The sequence below is a fragment of the Eptatretus burgeri genome, chromosome 1 (assembly GCF_056783735.1).
Source record: "Eptatretus burgeri isolate ZD-2024b chromosome 1, Ebu_testis_v1, whole genome shotgun sequence".
Classification (NCBI taxonomy): Eukaryota; Metazoa; Chordata; class Myxini; order Myxiniformes; family Myxinidae; genus Eptatretus; species Eptatretus burgeri.
Window position 1 is genome coordinate 155,023,823 of NC_140961.1, and position 20,845 is coordinate 155,044,667.

General features: G+C 42.3%; 1 long non-coding RNA gene across 1 annotated transcript; it reads right to left on the reverse strand.

The window, feature by feature from the left end:
- Positions 1-1,722: 1,722 nt before the first annotated feature.
- LOC147035800 (uncharacterized) lies at positions 1,723-19,649 on the reverse strand. Its single transcript, XR_015049603.1, has 3 exons — positions 19,439-19,649; positions 7,562-7,951; positions 1,723-2,196 (listed from the first exon to the last, which is right to left on the reverse strand). It is a non-coding gene; the product is annotated as an uncharacterized LOC147035800 (long non-coding RNA).
- Between the last annotated feature and the right edge of the window lie 1,196 nt (positions 19,650-20,845).

A 20,845-nucleotide genomic window follows, 5' to 3' on the forward strand; every position in this document is an offset into this window, starting at 1 on the left:
AGTCATATATATTTGACAAAAGTGGAAGTAATATATTTGAGAAAAATAAAAAAGTAAATATTTGCCAAAAGTTAGTCATATATTTGACAAGAGATAAAGAAATAGATTTAACAAAAATTAAAGTAAAATATTTGGCAAAAGTTAAAGTAATATATATGGCAAATGATAAAGTAACATATTTGACAAAAATGATAGTAATATATTTCGAACAAAAATTAAAGTAACATATTTGGCAAAAGATAAAGCAATATATTTTGAAAAAGTTAAAAGGTATATATTTGGTAAAAGTTCGTCATATATTTCACGAGATAAATAATTATATTGAACAAAAATTACAGCAATATATTTGGCTAAAGTTAAAGTAATATATTTGGCAAAAGTGAACGTAATATATTTGACAAAAGTTAAAAAAGTATATATTAGGCAAAAATTAAAGGAATCTTCTTCTTCTTCTTCCTTCGGCTGCTCCCGTTAAGGGTCGCCACAGCGGATCATCCGTATGATCCGCATAGTGATTTGGCACATGTTTTACGCCGGATGCCCTTCCTGACGCAACCCTGGTCGCCTCTTACGACACAGGGATATGGTACACCTATTTTAACCGGGGTATACACCGGCCCAGTACACTGGTACTCACTTCGCCGACCTCGGAAGGATGACAGGCTGAGTCAACCCCCTGGTGTATTAATTCAGTGGCCGAACGGGGCTTGAACTCAGGACCTTTTGGATCCCAAGCCGCTGCCCTAACCACTGCGCCAACACCAGGCATGCAAAAATTAAAGGAATATATTGACAAATTTAAAGTAAAAATATGACAAAAGTTAGTCAAATATTTGACAAAAGTTAAAGTCATATATTTAACAAAAATTAAAGTAATATATTTGGCAAAGGTTAAAGCAATATATTTGGCAAAAGATAAAGTAATATATTTGGCAAAAGTTAAAATAATATATTTGACAAAAGTGAAAGAAATATATTTGACAAACATTAAAGCAATATATTTATCAAAAATTAAAGTAATATATTTGGCAAAAGATAACGTCATATATTTGGCAAAATGTAAGGTAATATAATAGAAAAAAATTAAAGTTATATATTGAACAAAAGTTAAAGTAATATATTTGGCAAAAGATAAAGTAATATATTAAGAAAAAGTTAAAGTACTGGATTTGGCAAAAGATAAAGTAATATATTTGAAAAAAGTTGAAGTAATATATTTAACAAAAATTTAAAGTCATATATTTGGCAAAAGTTCATGTAATCTATTTGGCAAATGTTAAAATACAGTAATATATTTGGCCAAAGTTAAATTGCAGTAATAGACTTTGCAAAAGTTAAATATATTTGATAAATGTGGAGGTAATATATTTGATAAAAGTTAAGGTAATATAATAGAAAAAATTTAAAGTAATATATTTAACAGAAGTTAAAGTAATATATTCGGCAAAAGATAACGTAATATATTCGGCAAAAGATAAGGTAATATATTCGGCAAAAGATAAAGTAATATAGTTGGCAAAATTATTGCCAGCTGTCCACCTAAATGCTGGAATGAAACATCTGTACATATTTTAAGGTTTGGCTAATTACTGAATATATAGATAGATAAAGAAAATCCAATAAAATGCTTTCATTTTATCGACTAGAAATGTCTCCGCAGAACAAAATTTGCAGAAAATGTTTTGTTGGTCGAAAAACATATACGTCAGGAATAAATGTCTCATGATAATTTATTTTTGTAGATTTTGTAACATTTTGGGACAAAACTGCAGCCAAGAAATGCAAATGCGAGAGCAATGATTGCAAACATTTCTGATATAATTGTATGTTTTCCTTGTGTACTTATATAAGCGGGAATGAAAGCAATCACAACCATAAAGAAAAACAGCATGTTGTAAATAATATACTTTCCCTCGTTCAAAGAAGAATCATTTTTGTGAGCTTTTGAAGCAAGAACAAGGCATAATGTTGTCAAAAGAACCAGGTAGGCCAAAGAACAAAAAGCCCAAAGGGGTGAAGTCAAAATGCATTCAATAATGATTGTTCCCAAATGAGCCGTTGTATTGTAGTTTGCCCTTGGATCACCCACAAGAGCCCAGAGTAAAGAAAACACCAATTGTGGGATAAAACAAAATGCCACAACATATTTTTGTGTCAATCTCATTACTGAACTTCGACAACAGTTGAGAGAAGAACCTGAAAATAATCATCAATAGAATCATTATCAATATTTTAAGATTGAAAAACAAGAGTGAATTCGAAGGCAGACCATAACAAATCTCCATGCTAACCACATAGAGCAAAGTTGAAAGATTGCAAATTATTCCACCAGGAATGACCCAATACCAAATTTTGATGTGAAAAAAAATCTTCCATTTTGATCATGATGACTGTAAGTCCTGATGGGGTATGAACCATGGGTCAAATTTCAAAGGTCGTTCTGTATCTCATGTGTCCCACAATTTGGTTGTATTTCACAGAATCAAATGCTCACTGATGTGAGACTTGGTCAGAGTTGAAGTCTCATATCTGTAGAGCATGAATGGAAGGCTCAAGGTTCAAGACTCACTAAAAATATCTGCTTTCTTCATGCTGCATAGATACCGACAGTGCTACAACCCTTGATCGAGTGAATTCATGACTCCCCAAGCCTGACCCAGATGTCTATCTACCTCTGGATCAAAACAGGTGGAGACATGAATATCACTACAAAGGAAAGTGAATGTCTCTGTGACCTCAACATCCACACCACAAACAGGTACAGAAAATATAGCATCAACAAATATGTCAATGAAGGCCTGGATCTTAGATGTGACATAGGAAAGTGCAATCCTGGCAGCTCCGACTCCTCATTCCGCACACCGAGGGCCCTTATAAGGGTATCCAATGTCTTCACAAAGATGACAGCATTATCTGCGAAATCAAGGTCAGAGATTTTGATATTCTCAAAGGATACACTGCAGATTGATCTCTCCAACATCCTCCCCAGAATCAGAATCAGTCCATACAAGAACTGAAATATATGGGGGTGGTGGGTGGGGGGGGGGCAATACTCAGCCCTGAGGAACTACAGTATCAACTGGGAATAATTTGGAGATGGTATCACCACACCTCACAGCACTCTCAATACCAGGATATAGAAATTACTTTATCTCAGTACCAGAAATTACTCTCAGTAGCAGAAATTGATCAGTTTTGGTGACACCACATGAAGACGTAGTCTCTTCCCAGGGTCATCGCGATTCATTGAATCAATGCTTTGTGGAGATCAACAGGGGCTTTGAGCAGCCCGTGCTGAAACTCCCATCTGCGATCAGTGAGGACCTGAAGGGCAAGGATACAGTTAATCATTGACCTATTTGGTGTAAAACGTGACAGCTCTGGGCGCTGGTACTCAAGCAGATAGTGGGTGACCCTATGAAGAATGATCTGAACAAAGACCTTGCCCGGAACTGAGAGCAGGGTCACCTCTCGGGAGTTGTTGCCAATCATCCTTCCCTTTCCAGAAAGAGAAAACAAGGCCCCTCTTCCAGACAGGTGGGACAATACCTGTGTTCCAGGCGGAGCACAGAACTGCATGCAATGACATGAGTGCAGAATTTCTAACAGCCTTGAGAAGTTCAGCATGGATGCCAAAGAACCCAGGAGATTTATGCCATTTCAACGAGTTTATCCAGACTTTTTCCACAAATGAATGTGGTTTCCAGTTGATTGGAGCATCAGCAGTAGGGAGAGTAACACCCCTGACATCCAACTCCACAGCTGTTGGATCAGTATGATACAGCTGTTCAAAGTAACTGGCCCAGTATGCCTTCACTTCAGATTACTCTCTCAAGAGCCCTCCACCCTTCCCTCTAACTGCAGAACACTGAGTGATGGGCTTGGAGGAACACAATGCGTGGATTCCCCTGTAAGCAGGATGAGAATCACTTGACCACAGGTGATGCTCCACCCCCTCATGGATTCCTCGCACACAGGCCTCCTTGTCCACCCTCTGTGCACATACCATTTTATGCCTCAACTCCGTGAACAGCTCAGCTCTGCCATTAAGCCTGGACCTGCGACTCTGGTCAATGCTATTCAGTGTGTCTTGAGAGACAAAATTCTTATTTGCCCGAGAGTGAGTTCCAAGACATCCAAGACAGGCGTTGTTGAGGCACTCTATAACTCTTCAGGATTCCCAAAAGCATCCAGACCCCCCCCCCAAAAAAAACTCCCCACTCAGCGTGTTTACTGAATCACGCTGGTCAATCACACACATGGTCAATCTCCTTCGTCACACTGCCAGCATTGGAATACCAATTCCAGCGATGAGCTTGTGGGCAGGGAAACCATGAACCAGCCACACTAAGTCCATGACTTCTTGCAAAATTAAGAAACTTAGAGCTATTCTGGTTCACAGTTCCAGACCCATGGGGACCAACACATGTCTCATAACTATACCCATCAGTTCCAGTTGATGCATTAAAATTCTCCAAGACCAGAAGAGTATCTCATCTGGGGCAAAGATGAACCACTAAACTCCAGCATGGCATATAATGCATCATTCACTGTGAGATGACTCGACTCAGTTGGAGAGTATACAGATATCAGGGAAATGACACCCAAGGAGTGACAAATCCTTTGTCTCATAATTCACTCTTTGATTGGTGTTACCTCAGTTGTCATTGGTGTGAGCATATTCAACACAGCCAGGGCAACTCCTTCGGCATGGTAACCATCAGAGTGACCAGAACAATAGTAGGTGTAATCACCAGCCTTGAACTCGCCGCAATCCGGTCTCTGAACCTCAGAGAGTGTTACAATACCGATGTCAAAATGCTTAATCTCAGATCACAACAGAGACAGGTGATCATCCTCTCTTAGCGAGAGGATATTCCAGGCACCCACCTGAAGAGACCGTCTCAGGTTAACCAAAGGAGTTCACCGTATGTTGGATGACACGTCAGCATCACCCGAACACGTACAACTGCCATCTGACCCGGGAAGGCTACCCAGTGGTTTTCCTCCTGTCATTAAAAATTGAGGCTCCCGAAGGATTTGCCCCAATCCCATCATCTGCTAAAATGCCCTGCGGAAGGCAGCAACACAGGAGGTACTCCCACAGAATGGGTTTTCAGATTTACTTGCGTTTTTGTGTTTTGAAGAGTGTGTGGTTTTACAGTGGCCAGAGAGCAAATCCTACCACCAACCTGCTGAAAAAAGTAACCCATCTGCAGGAGGAGATCCACAGGCACAGCTCGGCACGAGATATGGATGGTCCTTCGCTCACATGGTGCTCCTCCACCCTTTGACAGGTGTTGTTTTTTAATCCTGCTGGGTGTCCATATCAAACACCATTTTCACCAGGAAACCTGGTGGGGGAAACGTTTTCGTCACCGACAACTTGACCAAGGAACAGGTTAGGACATATTTAAATGGTACCTTTAGCAAGTCACAGATCTAATCTCGCCTGACCTGACAATAAAATTTCCACTCATTTGACTTTGAGTGTGTCAAAATGGACGACATAGAAAGTGTCTTCAAAAATCTTCTTCTCCGGACCCACCAGTCAGAATGCTACCAAATTTGGGTGACAACATTCAGCCACAGCAGAGATGTTACATTGCAAAAGACATGCCAATCACATGACAGGAAACGTGTTAAAATTTCCGATGAGGTCAATTTTTGGGGAAATAGTGTAAATTCCTTCAAAAATCTTCTTCGCCAGACCCACCACTCAGAATGCTACCAAATTTGGGTTACAACATTAGGGCATAGTCTTGATATTTTGTTGCAGAGGCCATGCCAATCACATAACCAGAAGATGTCAAAATGTTAGTCATGCAAATTCCTTCCAAAATCTTCTTCTCCGTACCCACCAGTCATAATGCAACCAAATTTGGGTTACAACATTATGCCAGGGCAGAGATGTTACATTGCAAAAGACATGCCAATCTCGTGACCGGAAACGTGTCAAAATGGCCAATGAGGTCAATTTTTGGGAAAATAGTGTAAATTCCTTTAAAAATCTTCTTCACCAGACCCACCACTCAAAATGCTACCAAATTTGGGTTACAACATTAAGGCATAGTCGTGATATTAAATTGCAGAGGCCATGTGAATCACATGACCAGAAGCATGTCAAAATGTTAGTCCTGCAAATTCCTTCCAAAATCTTCTTCTCTGTACCCACCAGTCAGAATCCAACCAAATGTGGGTTACAACATTAAGCCAGGGCAGAGATGTTACATTGCAAAAGACATGCCAATCACATGACCGGAAACGTGTCAAAATGGCTGACGAGGTCAATTTTTGGGAAAATAGTGTAAATTCCTTTAAAAATCTTCTTCACCAGACCCACCAATCAGAATGCTACCAAATTTGGGTTACAACATTAAGGCATAGTCTTGATATTAAATTGCAGAGGCCATGTGAATCACATGACCAGAAGCATGTCAAAATGGCAGTCCTGCAAATTTCTTCCAAAATCTTCTTCTCCTGATCCACCAATCAGAATGCTACCAAATTTGGGACAATATTAGGCCAGGGTATGGATGTCGAATTGCTGAAGTTGTGCCAATCCCATGAACGGAAGTCTGTCAAAATGGCCGAATAAGTCAATTTTAGGGAAAATCGTGAAAATTCCTTCAAAAGTCTTCTTCTCCAGACCTACCAGATAGAATGCTACCAAATTTGGGAGACAACATTAGGATAGGGACCTGATGTTAAATTGCGTAGGCCATGCCAATCACATGAACGGAAGTGTGTCAAAATGGCGGTCCTGCAAATTCCTTACAAAATCTTCTTCTCCAGAACCAGCAGTGAGAATGCTCCCAAATTTGGGTTACAACGTTAGGATAGGGTTCTGATGTTAATTTGTGGAGGCCATGCTGATCACGAGATCAGAAGTGTGTCAAAATGGCGGTCATGTAAATTCCTTACAAAATCTTCCTCTCGAGACGCACCAGTCAAAATGCTAACAAATTTGGGTAACAACATTATGGTAGAGTAAAGATGTGAATTATATGGTGGAATTCATGTGGATCGCGTGACCACAAGTGTGTCAAAATATATTTCTCAACTTTTGAGAAAATCACATTAATTTATTTCAAAATCTTCTTCTGCAGATCCAACAGTCAGAATGCTACCAAATTTGGGTTGCAATATTAGGAAAGGGTCGTGATGTTAAATTGTGGAGGTCATGCCAATTACTTGAAAATAAATGTGGCAAAATGGCAGACTTGGTAAAATATTTGGAAAGTCGTGTAAATTCCTTCAAACATCTTCCTCACCAAACTCATCAGTCAGAATTCTCACAAATTTGGGTTACAGCATCAGACCAGAGCCCAGATAAGCTGCAGTTCCAGTGGTCCTATTTTTTACATAACTGTTTCCCAATGCGCAGGACTTTTTTTTGCCACCACACACTGTATATTTGTTTTACCGATGCTTGTTCATTTTAAAATCTCCTTTTCTGCATGCATATCATCAGCATTTTTCAATATAATCCTGAAATTGTGATAAGTTTTCCAAAAACATTGATTTCAGTTTCAATAAAAAACAACATTCAAAACAATACCTTTAAAAACAAAGACAATTCTTGCACATTTAGCGAGCATGCAGGTTATGGCCAATGAAAGCATGATACAGGGAAACGTTTCCCGTAATCTGCAAACGTTATCTGTTGGTTTCCCAATAAAAACCAAAGCACTGGCAAAGCATCCTCCTAATGCCATAAGGAGAAGGAGATTCACTTCAAAATTTTCATCATCCATCAAAGGGAGTTCACGTTGTGTGTACATCATAGCTACAACCACAGACACCAACATCATTCCAATGAGTGAAAGGACCAACAGAGTGATTGTCACCGGATCATATAAAGGCAGAAATTCTTCAGCCATAAGTACACAACCGTCCTGATGTTTAGTTGGCCAAAAGTATTTGGGGCATTGGAAGCATTCTTGAGAATCTAAAACAAAAGCATGTGGTTTCATTTTCAAATGAGATGTTCACTGATAATTTTAACTTACTATAAGATCCTCAAGAAATGTTCAAACAGAGTCCTGGTCAAAAGTGAGAATGAAAGGCTTTTAACATGAGATTTGTGAGGATCTATTGGGGTCCTACATGGAAAGCGTTGTTTTTTTTAACAGTTGTGCACGAGTGGCAGCACCTGAGTACAAGGCCACCATTTGAATAGCCCTGACCTGCCACCATAGTGGGAATAGTGGGTAACACAAAGTATGCTGGCTGATTAACAAATGAGCTGGTCAGGCACAAAAACGAAAGATTACACGTCACATTCTGTTGAAAAATTGGTTTCATTCATGATGGCCAAGAGATATGCAACACTCCTCCAGTAGTTTGGTCAGGAGGGGAATTTGTGCAGGTGGTTGGGATGGGTGGTGACATTGGGAGATATAAATCGCTCGTTGTGGAAAAGCTCTGGGGGTGTGGAGCCGATGAATTCCAGCCATGTGCATGACGACTTTTTGAACCATGAGTCGAGGTATCTCGTCACCATGGTTACCATGACACGTTTGAATGTGGGATTATTTTGCTTGACCGCCATGTTGGTTGGCAGGCCATGTGGTTGATGATTGTGGAGCTGCTGGTGTTATTGTTGTATGGGAGGTTTTGTGTTCAGGCCAGTGCATTTTAAAACATCCACTCTTTGTGGTTAATTGGTCAAGAAAGGGGTCCTTTAAAATAAATCGCAATCGAGGGAGAAAATATGTATTTGCTTCGTTTGATAAGAGCTGAAACGGCAAAGAATATTTCAGGACTGGATAGAGAGGTAATATAAATGTCATGCAATTGGAAATAAGTATAATAAACGGGAAAGGAGGTGGAGGATGTTGCTGCCAGGGAGAGGTTTGCGAATGGGTGTGCAAGCAGAGTGTGGTCGGGGATTTGGCAGCAGACCATATGTGTGTCTCATGAGTTTTTGGTGCAGGGCTTCAAAAGGACATGAGTCCTGAATCAAACCTGGTTCCTTTCACATTTGGGGAAGGTTTTGTTCAGATGGGCTTTGGTTGGTGCACTGATGCACATGCAGTGGTTCGGCTGACCAGCCATGTAACTGTGTGATAAAGGAAGGGGTGAGTTCGACCATGATGAAATCGTCTCAGGCCTTTTGTCCACCTTCAGTAGCGGAGGTGATGGTGTGATGTGAGCATTCAAAAATTACATACATTATATATAAATGGACATCGCTGTTCATGCTGTTATAGAGGCAAGCAGGCGAAGCATAAATGTATGTTCTGTCCGTCAGATTGACGTTGATTGGATGCCCCATCTGCTAGCATTAGTTTTTGAATGTTAAAGATCTCTTGATGTCCTTTGGAAAGAGTAGGTGAGCTATCATGGGCATGATGTGAAAATTAATTGTATGCAGGCTCCGTGAAGCGTTTTTTTTTTTTTTGTATACCTTTTCGAGGCTCGTGAGAGAACAAACACACAACGCACAGCAAGGGGCATGAGACAAGAGGGGCGAGAGTGGGAAGAACAAAACAGTGGAGAACATTAGGAGATCTGTGGAAGGTAGAGGGATGGGATGGGGAACATGGGGAATAGAAGATGGACATTACAGGACTTTCAGGAAGGAAAGCAGCGAATTTGAAGGAGGTGGGCTTCGGTGGATTATCGGGGGTAGAAAAGGTGGTGAACAGCTGTTTTGAAGGCTTGGGGGGAAGAATGGGAATGAATAAAGTGAAGGAGTTTATTCCAAAGGTGGGAAAAAAGAGGAATCAAAGAGTGAAGGTGAGCAGTGATTCGTGATTTTGGTATTTTTACCAGAAGGGGGTTGTTGGCGGACCTTGAGCGCCCTGCGGAAATGTGGTGGGGACAAATCGCAGAGAGAGCAGGGGGGCGAGGCTGGAGAGGAGACGGTAGAAGACAGAAAGACCAACGACCAGCCTGCGGTGAGAAAGTTAGAGGCCCAAATGCTCAGCCTCATTGCGCGAGATGCCAATGATCCGAAAAGCCTTGGTTTCCACAGCGTGAAGCTGAGAAAGGTGAGAGGCAGGAGCACCAGCCCAGAGGGAAGAGCAGTACTCCATCAGGCTGCAGACAAAAGCTTTGTAAGTGTTCAGGATCTCAGGTGGGCCGAGGGAGGAATTTGCATGATGGAGGATTCCCAGTCGGCAACTGGCTTTGCAGGCGAGGTTTGAAATGTGGCTTTCCCAGGAAAGGTCATGGCAGATAGTGAGACCCAGAAGCTTGAAAGAAAGGAGTTCTTCCAGAAGATTGCTGAGAAAGTGGATGGGGAGGGGGGGGGTTTCCAACGGTTCCCTTCGGAGAGACATAATGAGAGTGTGAGATTTGTCCGGATTGAAAGACATGTTCCACGTATTGGACCAGTTTGTGATTTTATCCAGATCTGGTGAGCGAAGAAGCTGCTGCTTGCCGGTCTGAGGGATGACCGATGGTAAAGCAGAGGATGGAATCATCAGCAAAGAGTATAGAGGATTTTCCAGAGAGTCGAAGAGATCGTTGATGAAAACCAGAAAAAGAACAGGGCCCAGAACGCTACCTTGAGGAACTCCAGCCTGGACAGGAAGAGGGGATGAAAGAACTCCATTTCGGGCCACATTGATGAAAGAACGTTGACTGTGACTGGAGAGGAAGTCTGCGAGCCATGAGTGGAGATGGCCTTTGATGTGGTTTAGCGATATGATATTCCAGGCACCCACCTGAAGGGACCGTGTTAGGTTAACCACAGGAGACCACCGTATGTTGGATGACACGTCAGCATCACCCTGACATGTTCAACTGCCATCTGACCTGGAAAGGCTACCCTTTGCTTTTGTGAAGGGAATCATGTGAAGGCATGATCACTCAGATCACCTTTGTTCACCCATATCTCTCCATAGGAACAGAGTTTGGTGAGTAGGGCAGGATGCCAAACTGTGTCAAAAGCACGTGATATATTCAGGGATACGGCTCGGATTTCCTGTCTGGCATTGAGGGTTTCCATCCATTGTTGGGAGAGCAGAAGCAGCATGTCCAGAGTAGAGTGACCTTGTGTGAAAGCAAATTGATGATCGGAAATCAAGCCATTGGAGAACAGGAAGGATTTAATGTCCGAAGCGATGATGGATTCCATAACCTTGCTGATGATTGGGAGAAGGTTGATTGGTCTGTGGTTGCAGGGATCTGTTGTTGCACCGTTTTTATGCAGGGCAGTGATGTTTGCTGATTTCCAAGCAGTTGGCAGATGACCTTGAGCAAATGAGACGGTGAATAGAAGAGAGAGAGAGGGTGAGCAAGAGCATAAGAGCAGGTTTTTAGGACAATTTTGTTGGAATCGCAAGGTGTTGGATGATAATGCCGATTGTGTGAGGGAAGGAGAGCAGAGGGAGACATAGACCGGCGATCCGAGGTCTTGTGGAACATTTGAAGTCGATCATGTGTGTTTTAATGAGTTTGTTTAAAAGGAACTTTTACCACAGTATCTTAAATAGCACTGTTTGAACTTGTGGGTTTCACGTTAGAGTTCCTTCAACTTTGTGGAGGTGCTTGTTGAAGTCAGGTCCATTGATAAGAATTCCAGCATTGGTTGGCCAAGCATTTACACTCGTGAATAGACAACTGGGTTTTTTAACATTTGTAACAGTGTACATAACATAACGATGGGCCCATGTCTGCCCAGTCATGCAGCTTGTGCAATCTATCACTTTCCTCATCTCTATTCTGCTCCAAACATTGGCTGTTTTATTTCTGCACACCTGTAATGCTATTAGAAGCATTTCATCTGCAAATGTAATGCCGAGCACATGCAAAACCGATGTATATGGTTTTAAAGGGTAAAAACACCCTCAAAAGAGGAAAGGGAAGAATGAGCACCGACTCCTGATGACAATGCAGCACCACAGTAGGAAAATGAGGCAAGCGAAAGAACCAAGTGGGAGAAAACAGGATGCCACTATAATGTGGAAACAACTCTGGTTTCAAAAAGAAGGTAAAATAGTTGCACCAAAGGCATTTGTGCCAAGGCTTGGTCGTTTGGCTCACGGAATTGGCCAAATGAGAAAACAGGGGATGCAGATGGAGGTGCTTTGTATATGGCATGCTCTGAGGTTTATGGCTGTGACAGAAATTTTTTGTAGAAGCTGTGTGTATTGTCAACACCACAATGTTGGTAATGTGTTTAAACAACCGGAAAGAGCTCATCACATTGGATATTAATAAGGAACTCTGCAAAGCTTTGCAAATAAAACAACATTTTCACTGTCCATGCCATACTGCGTGTGCAGGTGAAGTGTAGCATCAGAATGGCATACTTAAGAATAAACTTGCTAAAATTTGTGATGAAACAGGTTTGAAATGGTCGGAGGCTATTCCGCTGGCACTGATGTCAATGAGGCAATGGTAAACAGGTCTGGCAGACGATCCCCACATGAAATACTGATGGGGAGACTGATACAAGTGCCAGTAACAACTCCATTACACATGATGGATGACACAATGATTAATTTTTGTGTTGCTCTAACAAAGGTTATCAAGGAATTCCACTCACAGGTTAAACAAGCGCTAATGGAATGAGCTGCTGAGGAGCACCACGACATCCAGCCTGGCGACTGGGTGTACATCAAGGTGTTTGAATGGAAGAACGCACTGACGGCACGTTGCACCAGACCTCAGCAGGTACTATGAGTTACCCAAACAGCTGTTAAGTGTTAAGGTAAGCCATCATGGACTCACGCATCTCATTGCAAAAGATCATACAGGAAGTCATAAGGAGAATAAAAGAATGCCACAGGTTGGAGAAGTGTTACCAAGGGTTTATGAAATGTGAAGCAGTGCTTCTAATCAGCATGTGCATTATTGTGATAACAGACAGTGAGAGTAATATTGGAATGCCAGGGAGAGCAGAATGTTCAGTCGGTTCGGAGCAGGGGAAACAAGGAATAGGTCATGACAGAGTAAGAAGGGAATAAGGAGATAAGCATCGGGACCAATAACTTGAGAAAGGCATGTATGGTATGAAAACCTTTCTGACCCTGGTGCACAATTATGCAATGAAGGCATATAAGGCGAAGTATTGGGTATCTGCCCATCTCATGCACTCTTCAAGAACAGGATTGCCATTGGCGGTGATCCCATTTGAAGAAATTGATTATTGCGGAACAAGATGGTAGCAGAACTATGCCTTGAATAGAACAAGCAATGAGTCATGTACGAGATTTGTGGGAGGGTGTGACACTCCTTACAGCTTCGAGAAGAAATCCACATACTTCAGGATTGTGTACAAATGTGCTGGGTTCCTTTGCTTAACTTGGATGAATTCGAGCAGCAAATTTTATGCATGCAAATCTACCTGTGATTCATCAATTGAGGTAAACGACATGGCAGATGACCGGAATGCCGATAATGGAAAGTTTGGTAAAGTAGCGACAAACGACACATATTTTATATGAGGGTTTATAGCCTATCCCTGGTTGCCACTTCATTGGACTGGATCCTGTTACTTGGGGTATGTGGTGCCACATTTACGTCTAATCACTAGCCTGCTGTTGAAAGGTATTATATGATGTAAGAGGAGCATTTCGGAAGGGGAAGTCACAGCAATGACAATTTTTCCCTGATATGGGACATGGAAAGCAAGGAGAGAGCTTTCTGAAATGGCAGCCTCTTTGGATGAATTGGGGAATGAAACTGCTGATGGCTTTGAGAAAGTCAATGCTGAGGTGGCAGCCCTGCACACAGAGACCATGGAAAATAGGATAGCCTTGGATATGATTTTGGCAGCCCAAGGAGGTACTTCTGAATTCAAGCCGTTAAGGGATCCAAGAAAGTGTGAGCTGAATGTATGAGTCGACTGTGATTGTTTATTTTGGGTTTTTTTTAACACCCTCTAATTGTAACTGACTGTTGTAAAAAAATGTATTTGCAATCATGTTTTTCTAAAGGTGGGGCTTATTTGTCAGTTAAAAGCTAGATGTTGTATGTTTCAGTAAATGCCTCTAAATGAACAATTAAAATTGACGGTTATATGTTATAAGTTTTGTTTAGCATGGTTCAGTAAATTGTAATATACAGTATTTATATCGGTAACTTGATGCAATGAGCTAATTTTGACTGTAGCCGAGTATTATATTGTAAACTGCCAGGTGATATTTGTGTAGATGCTGGAACATTCTCAGAAGAAACTTCCAGTATGGACTGGAATCGCATTTGCTGGAAAGCACGGGATTGTTCTGTGATACCATATAAACCTGCCAAAGGGAGATGTATAGAAATGGGTGACATGTGACAAGAACTGCGTTTTGATTCTCCCCGTGCTCGATTTAACTCTGACGCGTGAACGAGGTGTTAATGTCCAGAGCGGTTGTTAACTTGTGGAGCCAATTATAATCAGGTTGATGGAAACTCATCAGGATTGTGTATCAGGAAATACAGTAATTCCTTTGAGCTCTTGAAATAATCCTGGATGGGCCACCATTTGAGAGTGAACATCGCAACGGGAATTGAAGGTTTGACAGCCCCGAAGGACGAGATGAACATGCATGAGTTGTGCTGGCAGGACTTGGACACTGGGCGAGAGAAACAATCTAATACGATAATTGGAGTTTGACATTGCATGTAATGGTGAACCACTTCATTTGACTTTGTATCTGTTTATTTGAAATACAAGTTTCAAAAACGTCTGCTGTTGAAGTGGTCATTGTAATGCTACTCCGAAGTCATAGACACCAACTGACAAAGATCAATTTGAGTGGGAGCCGACTGGTACGATCATTCATAACCTTGGATTGGAGTCGATAGAGAACGCGCTGGGTTTGGCACCAAGGACAACATACGTACACTAAAGGGAAGGAAACACCAAAGGTGCATGTACCACCTCCACTCCCACCCCTGACAATGATGATTATGATGATGATGATGATGATGATGAGTTAGAATCTAGTAAACTCCTTTAATGAGGACACAGGTGAGGGAGCTGATGAGTCGTGCACTGAAGAGGATGCAGGTGAGATTGCTGAAAATGTTTCAATGGATGTGGCAGGTGCAAAAAAATGGGTAATCGACAGCTGTTTTGTAAATTGCTGCAGGTTCATGTGTGGCTCCTTGTATGGGAGCAAAACATCCTCCAACCTCCTCTTTAACTTGAGTTACCGCTCCTTCACTCGGCCAGCATCTTGGAACCTGTCAGCGACTTCCCTTTTGGCCTGTAGCATCTCAACCAGGAACTTGATGGTCAGGATGGGCCTCATGACCTCTTCCTCCTTTTCACTGCCCTGCTCCTCCATCTCCTCCTCAGTCAGCTCATCCACATTCAAGGTGATCAGCTCCTCCAATTCCAAGGCTCAATATCGGTGAGAACTTCCCCTCTATCTCCCGTGCCAAAGCAGCGATTTTCTGCCTCTCTTCCATGGTGTCGGGAAAACCTCTGAAGTTGTTGGCTTCCTGTGGCCATAGGTTTTTGACAGCAAGCATTGATGGTGGAGGCTTTCACTTTGTCCAGTGAGTCTTTGATTGTGCTGATGCAGTGTGCTATGTTTGTCTTTCCAATATTTCCCGATGGTAAGTTCCAGAGCATCCAAGATGCATTGGAAGGTGCAGCGGGTGTAATATGTTTTGAAAGTCAAAATTACCTCTTTGTCGAGTGGTTTGAACAGGGAGGTGGTGTTGCCTTGCATAATGATGAGCTGGACATTGAGATGGGCCATCTTCAGCAACTCGGGGTATCCAAGAGCATTGTTCAACAGCATGAGGACCTTGAAGGAGCGGTTTATTACTACCAGGTCCCTCTCCACTTGAGGGACGAAACACTTGTAGAAGCAATACATTAAGATGGCAGCTGTTACCCATGCCTCTCTGTTGGTCCCCCCAAAATAAGAATGAGTGTACTTATTTTTGCTCTTTGGAGCAGGTGTGTGTAGGGAAGGGTACAGGATGATCGGTTTGATGATGCAGTACATTTTGGCATTGGCGCAGAGGAGAAGAAATTCCCATTTTTTTGCAGACTTGAATCGTGATGCTGTACTCTCTCACTTCAAGATGAAAGTTCGCGTGGCCATTATTTTCCAGAAGAGGACGGTCTCATCTGCATTGAAGAAGTACTCTGGTGCATAACCTGTTCCCCTAAATGAGTTGCTTGAGTTGAGCAGGGAAAGTTTCAGCTGCCTCGTGAGCCGCTGAGGCACCCTCACTTGTGAGATTCACATTGTGGAGGCTGTATCAGATCTTGAAGTGGTCAAACCATCCTCTGGTAGCTGGGAAGTGACTGGGGCCACTCTTACCTGCATCACTCATACAGGCATCATGTATAGCTTTGATCTTACCCGAATAACTCATGTTTGCGGCACCACCCAGAGCAACCAGATGATCGTGCATGTACTTTGCTTTTTCATGAATCAGTGATCCACTTAAAGGCAAGTTTTTTCTGGACTTTGTCCTCGAATCACAATTTCAATGTCTCACCATTGTTTCTGCGCATTCATCCCTGAACAGGGTAATCACTTTGGTGCTGGGCACTGCGTTAGCGAGACACATTCACGAATCTCCTTCTCATTTTTTTTTAATGTAATGGACAGTTCATTCAATAATAACATCATGCCTGGCCATAGAGGCTGCACTATCATCTCTTGACAGCTGGTCGAGGAGCTCCAATTTCTTGCTCAGGCTCATGACGTTTTCTGCCTCTTTGGAGCAGATGCATCTCTTGTGCTTCGGACCCATGATTGAGCAAAAAGCCATGATTGAGAGCAAAAAGTCCACAAGTACGAGCAATCAGAGCAGGTAAAGGCAGCGGGTCGAGAAGAAAGAATGAGACCTAGGACATGTTGCACATAAGTAGCCATGCAGGGGGTTGTGGGTAAATGGAGGAGATTGTGGGTACTGTGATCATTGTTTGTATGAGATGGTTTTTAAGCTGCTTTATGCATGTAGGTGGTGAAAGATAGTTTATGTATGGCTGGAGGTTGTTTATACACATGTAGAGCTGCTCTATGTGTGGCTGGCGAGGGAAGGTTCATGCGTGGCTGAAGGTGGTTTCTACGCACATAGAGTTGCTTCATGCATGGCTGGCGAGAGATTGTTCACGTGTGTCAGGAGGTAGTGTTTGCATTCATACAACCGCTCCCCTAAAAAGAAGAGCAGGAGACAAGAGGGGTGGGATAGGGAAGCACAAAACAGTGGGGAACAGAGATAGTAGGAGATCTGTGGAAGGCAGAGGGATGGGTTAGGGTACATCGGGTCAAAAAGATGGACATTTCAGGGACTTTTAGGAAGGAAAGCAGGGAATTTTAAGGCGGTGTGTTTTGGGTGGATTAACAAGAGTCGAAAATATCATGGTTTTGGATGAGGAGAGATAAGAGATGGTGTTGAACAGCTGTTTGGAAGACCTGGAAGGAAGAGTGGGATTGAAGAGAGTGTAGGAGTTGTTCCAAAGGTGGGAAATTTCAAAATGAAAGAATGAAGGTGAGCAGTGATTCTTGATTTTGGTAGTTTTACCAGAAGTGGGATGCTGGCGGACCTTGAGCTCCCTGCAGAAATAGGGGGTGGGGGGGGGTAGATTTCATACTGAGAAGAGGGAGCGAGGCCGGAGAGGAGACAGTGGAAGACAAAAAGTCCAAACACCTGCCTGCGGAGGGATAGTGAGAGGCCCAAAGACAGCTTCATCTCGGGAGATACCAATGATCCTAAATGCCTTGGTTTTATAGTGTAAAGATGAGAAAGGTGAGAGGCAGGAGCAGCAGTCCAGATGGAAGAGCAGTACTCCATCAGGCTGCAGTTGAAAGCAATGTACATGGTCAGGAGCTCAGGTGTGCCAAGGAAGGACTTTGTACGACAGAGGATGCCCAGACAGCGACTTGCTTTGGAGGCAAGCTTGGAAATGTGGCTTTCCCAGGAAAGATCATGGCAGATAGTGAGGCCCAAAAGCTTGAATGAAGGGACAACAAGAGGATTGTTGAGAAAGTAGATGGGAGGGGGATTCCAGACAGTCCTTTTGGAATGACAACAGCTTTTGATTTTAACAAGATCTGCAGAGAGTGAAGAGGCTGCTGCTTGCCAATTTGAGGGATGACAGATGGTGACTTTGCTGATGTCTCCCCCCTTTGCAGTGGAGTCATCAGCAAAAAGATAAAGAGGATTTTCCAGGGAGTCAGAGAGATCCTTGATGAAAACTAGAAAAAGCACAGGGTCCAGAATGCTGCCGTGAGGAACTCCAGCCTGGACAGGAAGAGGGGATGGGAGAATTCCATTATGGGCCACACATTGACTGTGACAGGAGAGGAAGTCTGTGAGCCATGAGTGCAGTTTGCCTTGGATACCATAGGAAGAGAGTCTGGTGATCGGGCAGGGTGCCAGACCATCCCGAAGGCACACGACATGTCTCGGGAGATGGCTTTGATCTCATGTCTGGCATTGAGCACCTCCATCCAGTGTTGGGAAACAGGAGCAGCAAAGTCAGGCAGACATTGTAATAAAGAAACTCACAGGCAGTCCAATCTGCAAATGTAATGAGTTCTAACTTTGTCATTGTGAGAGACCTATTAAGTATGTTTTAAGCTACAGGCTTTTTAAATCCTTATCTCAAGTCTGTTAATTCACTTATGTGGACAATATTTCCTGGCGAACCATTCCTTATATGGTGACAAAGTGACATTAGCCATTACTTTAAAACAGAATCCATACTTCCATATTTTTTTTAAAGCAGTTGAAAACAAATAAAGAGAAATGGGTAAATAATTTGTTTACTGACTACTTATCCAAAAATGAAAATGTTTCAGCATGATCAATGCAGAAACACCAATGCTTTGCAATAGTCATGTGATCCACAGAGCTTTCTATCACCATATTTGTCCAAACATTTTTGTTTAGCACATTTCACAAGATGAGATTAAATATTTTACTTCCACAGGAGGACTCCTCTACACCTTCTGAAACCCTATCGAGGTAACAAACGATATGCACAAACATGCAAGTGCGCACACACACCCCCACACACACACACACACACACACACACACACACACACACACACACACACACACACACACACACACACACTCACACACGACACACGACACACAAAAACACACACACACACACACACACACACACACACACACACACACACACACACACACACACACACACACACACACACACTTGCCCTTGATATGCTGAAACGCAATGCAGATCTCACAGAAAGAAACCAATGGGAATAATGCAGTTCTGTTACACACATTTCCACATGGCTCAATAAAAATAAATTACTGCTTTTATATTACAATTCACATGAGCTAAAGTTAAAAAAATGCAATTCTACAAGAAACGCAGCAAGGCAGTGAGAAGATAAAGTAACAAAATGTCCAAACATTTGTTGCAGTAATTAGTGCAAAATGGAACAAACACCTTAATATGCTATCATTACATACATTTTGAAAAGTAAAATTTAAATATTGGCTTTTTAAAATTATTTTGATCATTCTTTTTCTTTTACCTGTCTCATTGGAGAATTGCACTTGTGGGCAAGCAATGCAATCATGACAACATAATGCCTTTCCAATCTGGGTAGCCTTCCGTGTTCCAGGTTGGCAGGAATTGCTGCACAAAGAGCTCGGAACCTGAAAAACACAAAATTCATTGAAAACAAGTAAAAAAGAAATAAAAGGTCATAGCCCCTGTTGTTTAAGTAATTTTGCCTTGCAGAGATAATAGGCCAGGAAATATTTATAGACAAGTAAAATGGCCACGTCTTCCAGTTGGCCATCTTTGATCAGATCACAAAATAAAGTTAGGTGCAAGTGCATGCAATTGTCGACTGTGCTTTTGTGAAGTATGAATAAACTGGGACCAGGCATATCAGATAAATGGTTGGAGACATGTTTAAGTCACAAAATGGTCACCAGTCGGCCATATTGCATTTGAACTTCAAATAAAATGACGTGCATATGTAAGCTATCATTCATTACACTGAACAACAACATTTTTTTTACTGGAGATGTGTAAAGTGATTTAGACTAATTTGGGTACGCTGATTTCAAAAATCATAACCGTTTTGCTGTATCACGTCAGGATTTTCAGTAACAGAAATATTCCCATTGCCTAGAAGTCAGGATTTAAATGAAATTTACAAAAATTCATTTATTCATTTATTTCATCATGAATGCTTCAAAATTATAGAAATTACAGAAAAACTCCACTAGAATGTAATTAAAAATGCTTTAGGCATTTGGCTTTGCGTTTGTGCTGCTCTGTGTCAGTTTCACGATGCAGGAACCAGCAGAAATCGCCCATCATGTTCGGGTTGTGCCGCCCTTGGTAACGCGTCTCCATGAGTGAAATCTCTTGGTGGAATCGCTCGCCGTGCTCGTCCGAGACTGCTCCCAAGTTGTCAGGGAAGAAGTTCAGGTGCTGGTGTAGGAAATGGATTTTCAGGGACATCCTGAAGCCAAGTTTCCTGAAGGACTCCAGCAGCTGCTGCACTATTTCTTCATAGTTGTCCGCGCGCTCGTTCCCCAAGAAGTTGTCCGTCACAGCTTTGAAGCTCCTCCACACTACCAGCTCTTTGGGGTTTAGAGTTGTCGGAAAAGTTTCGTCCTTCATAATCTGTCGGATTTGCGGTCCAACAAAGACACCAGCCGTGATCTTGGCCTCCGACAAGGTGTTGCCAAACTTTTCCTTGAGGTAAAAACCCACGCCCATTCAGATCCATTGCCCGTACAAAACTTTTCATCAAGCCGAGCTTTATGTGGAGTGGTGGAAGGAAAACCTTGGCTGGGTCGACAAGGGCGACATGCTTCACGTTGTGTCGACCAGGTACATGATCTTTTCGCTCTTCCCAATCTTTCTTCGTCCAGTGATTCTTGTCGTCTCTGCTATCCCAAAGACAAAGGAAGCACATGTA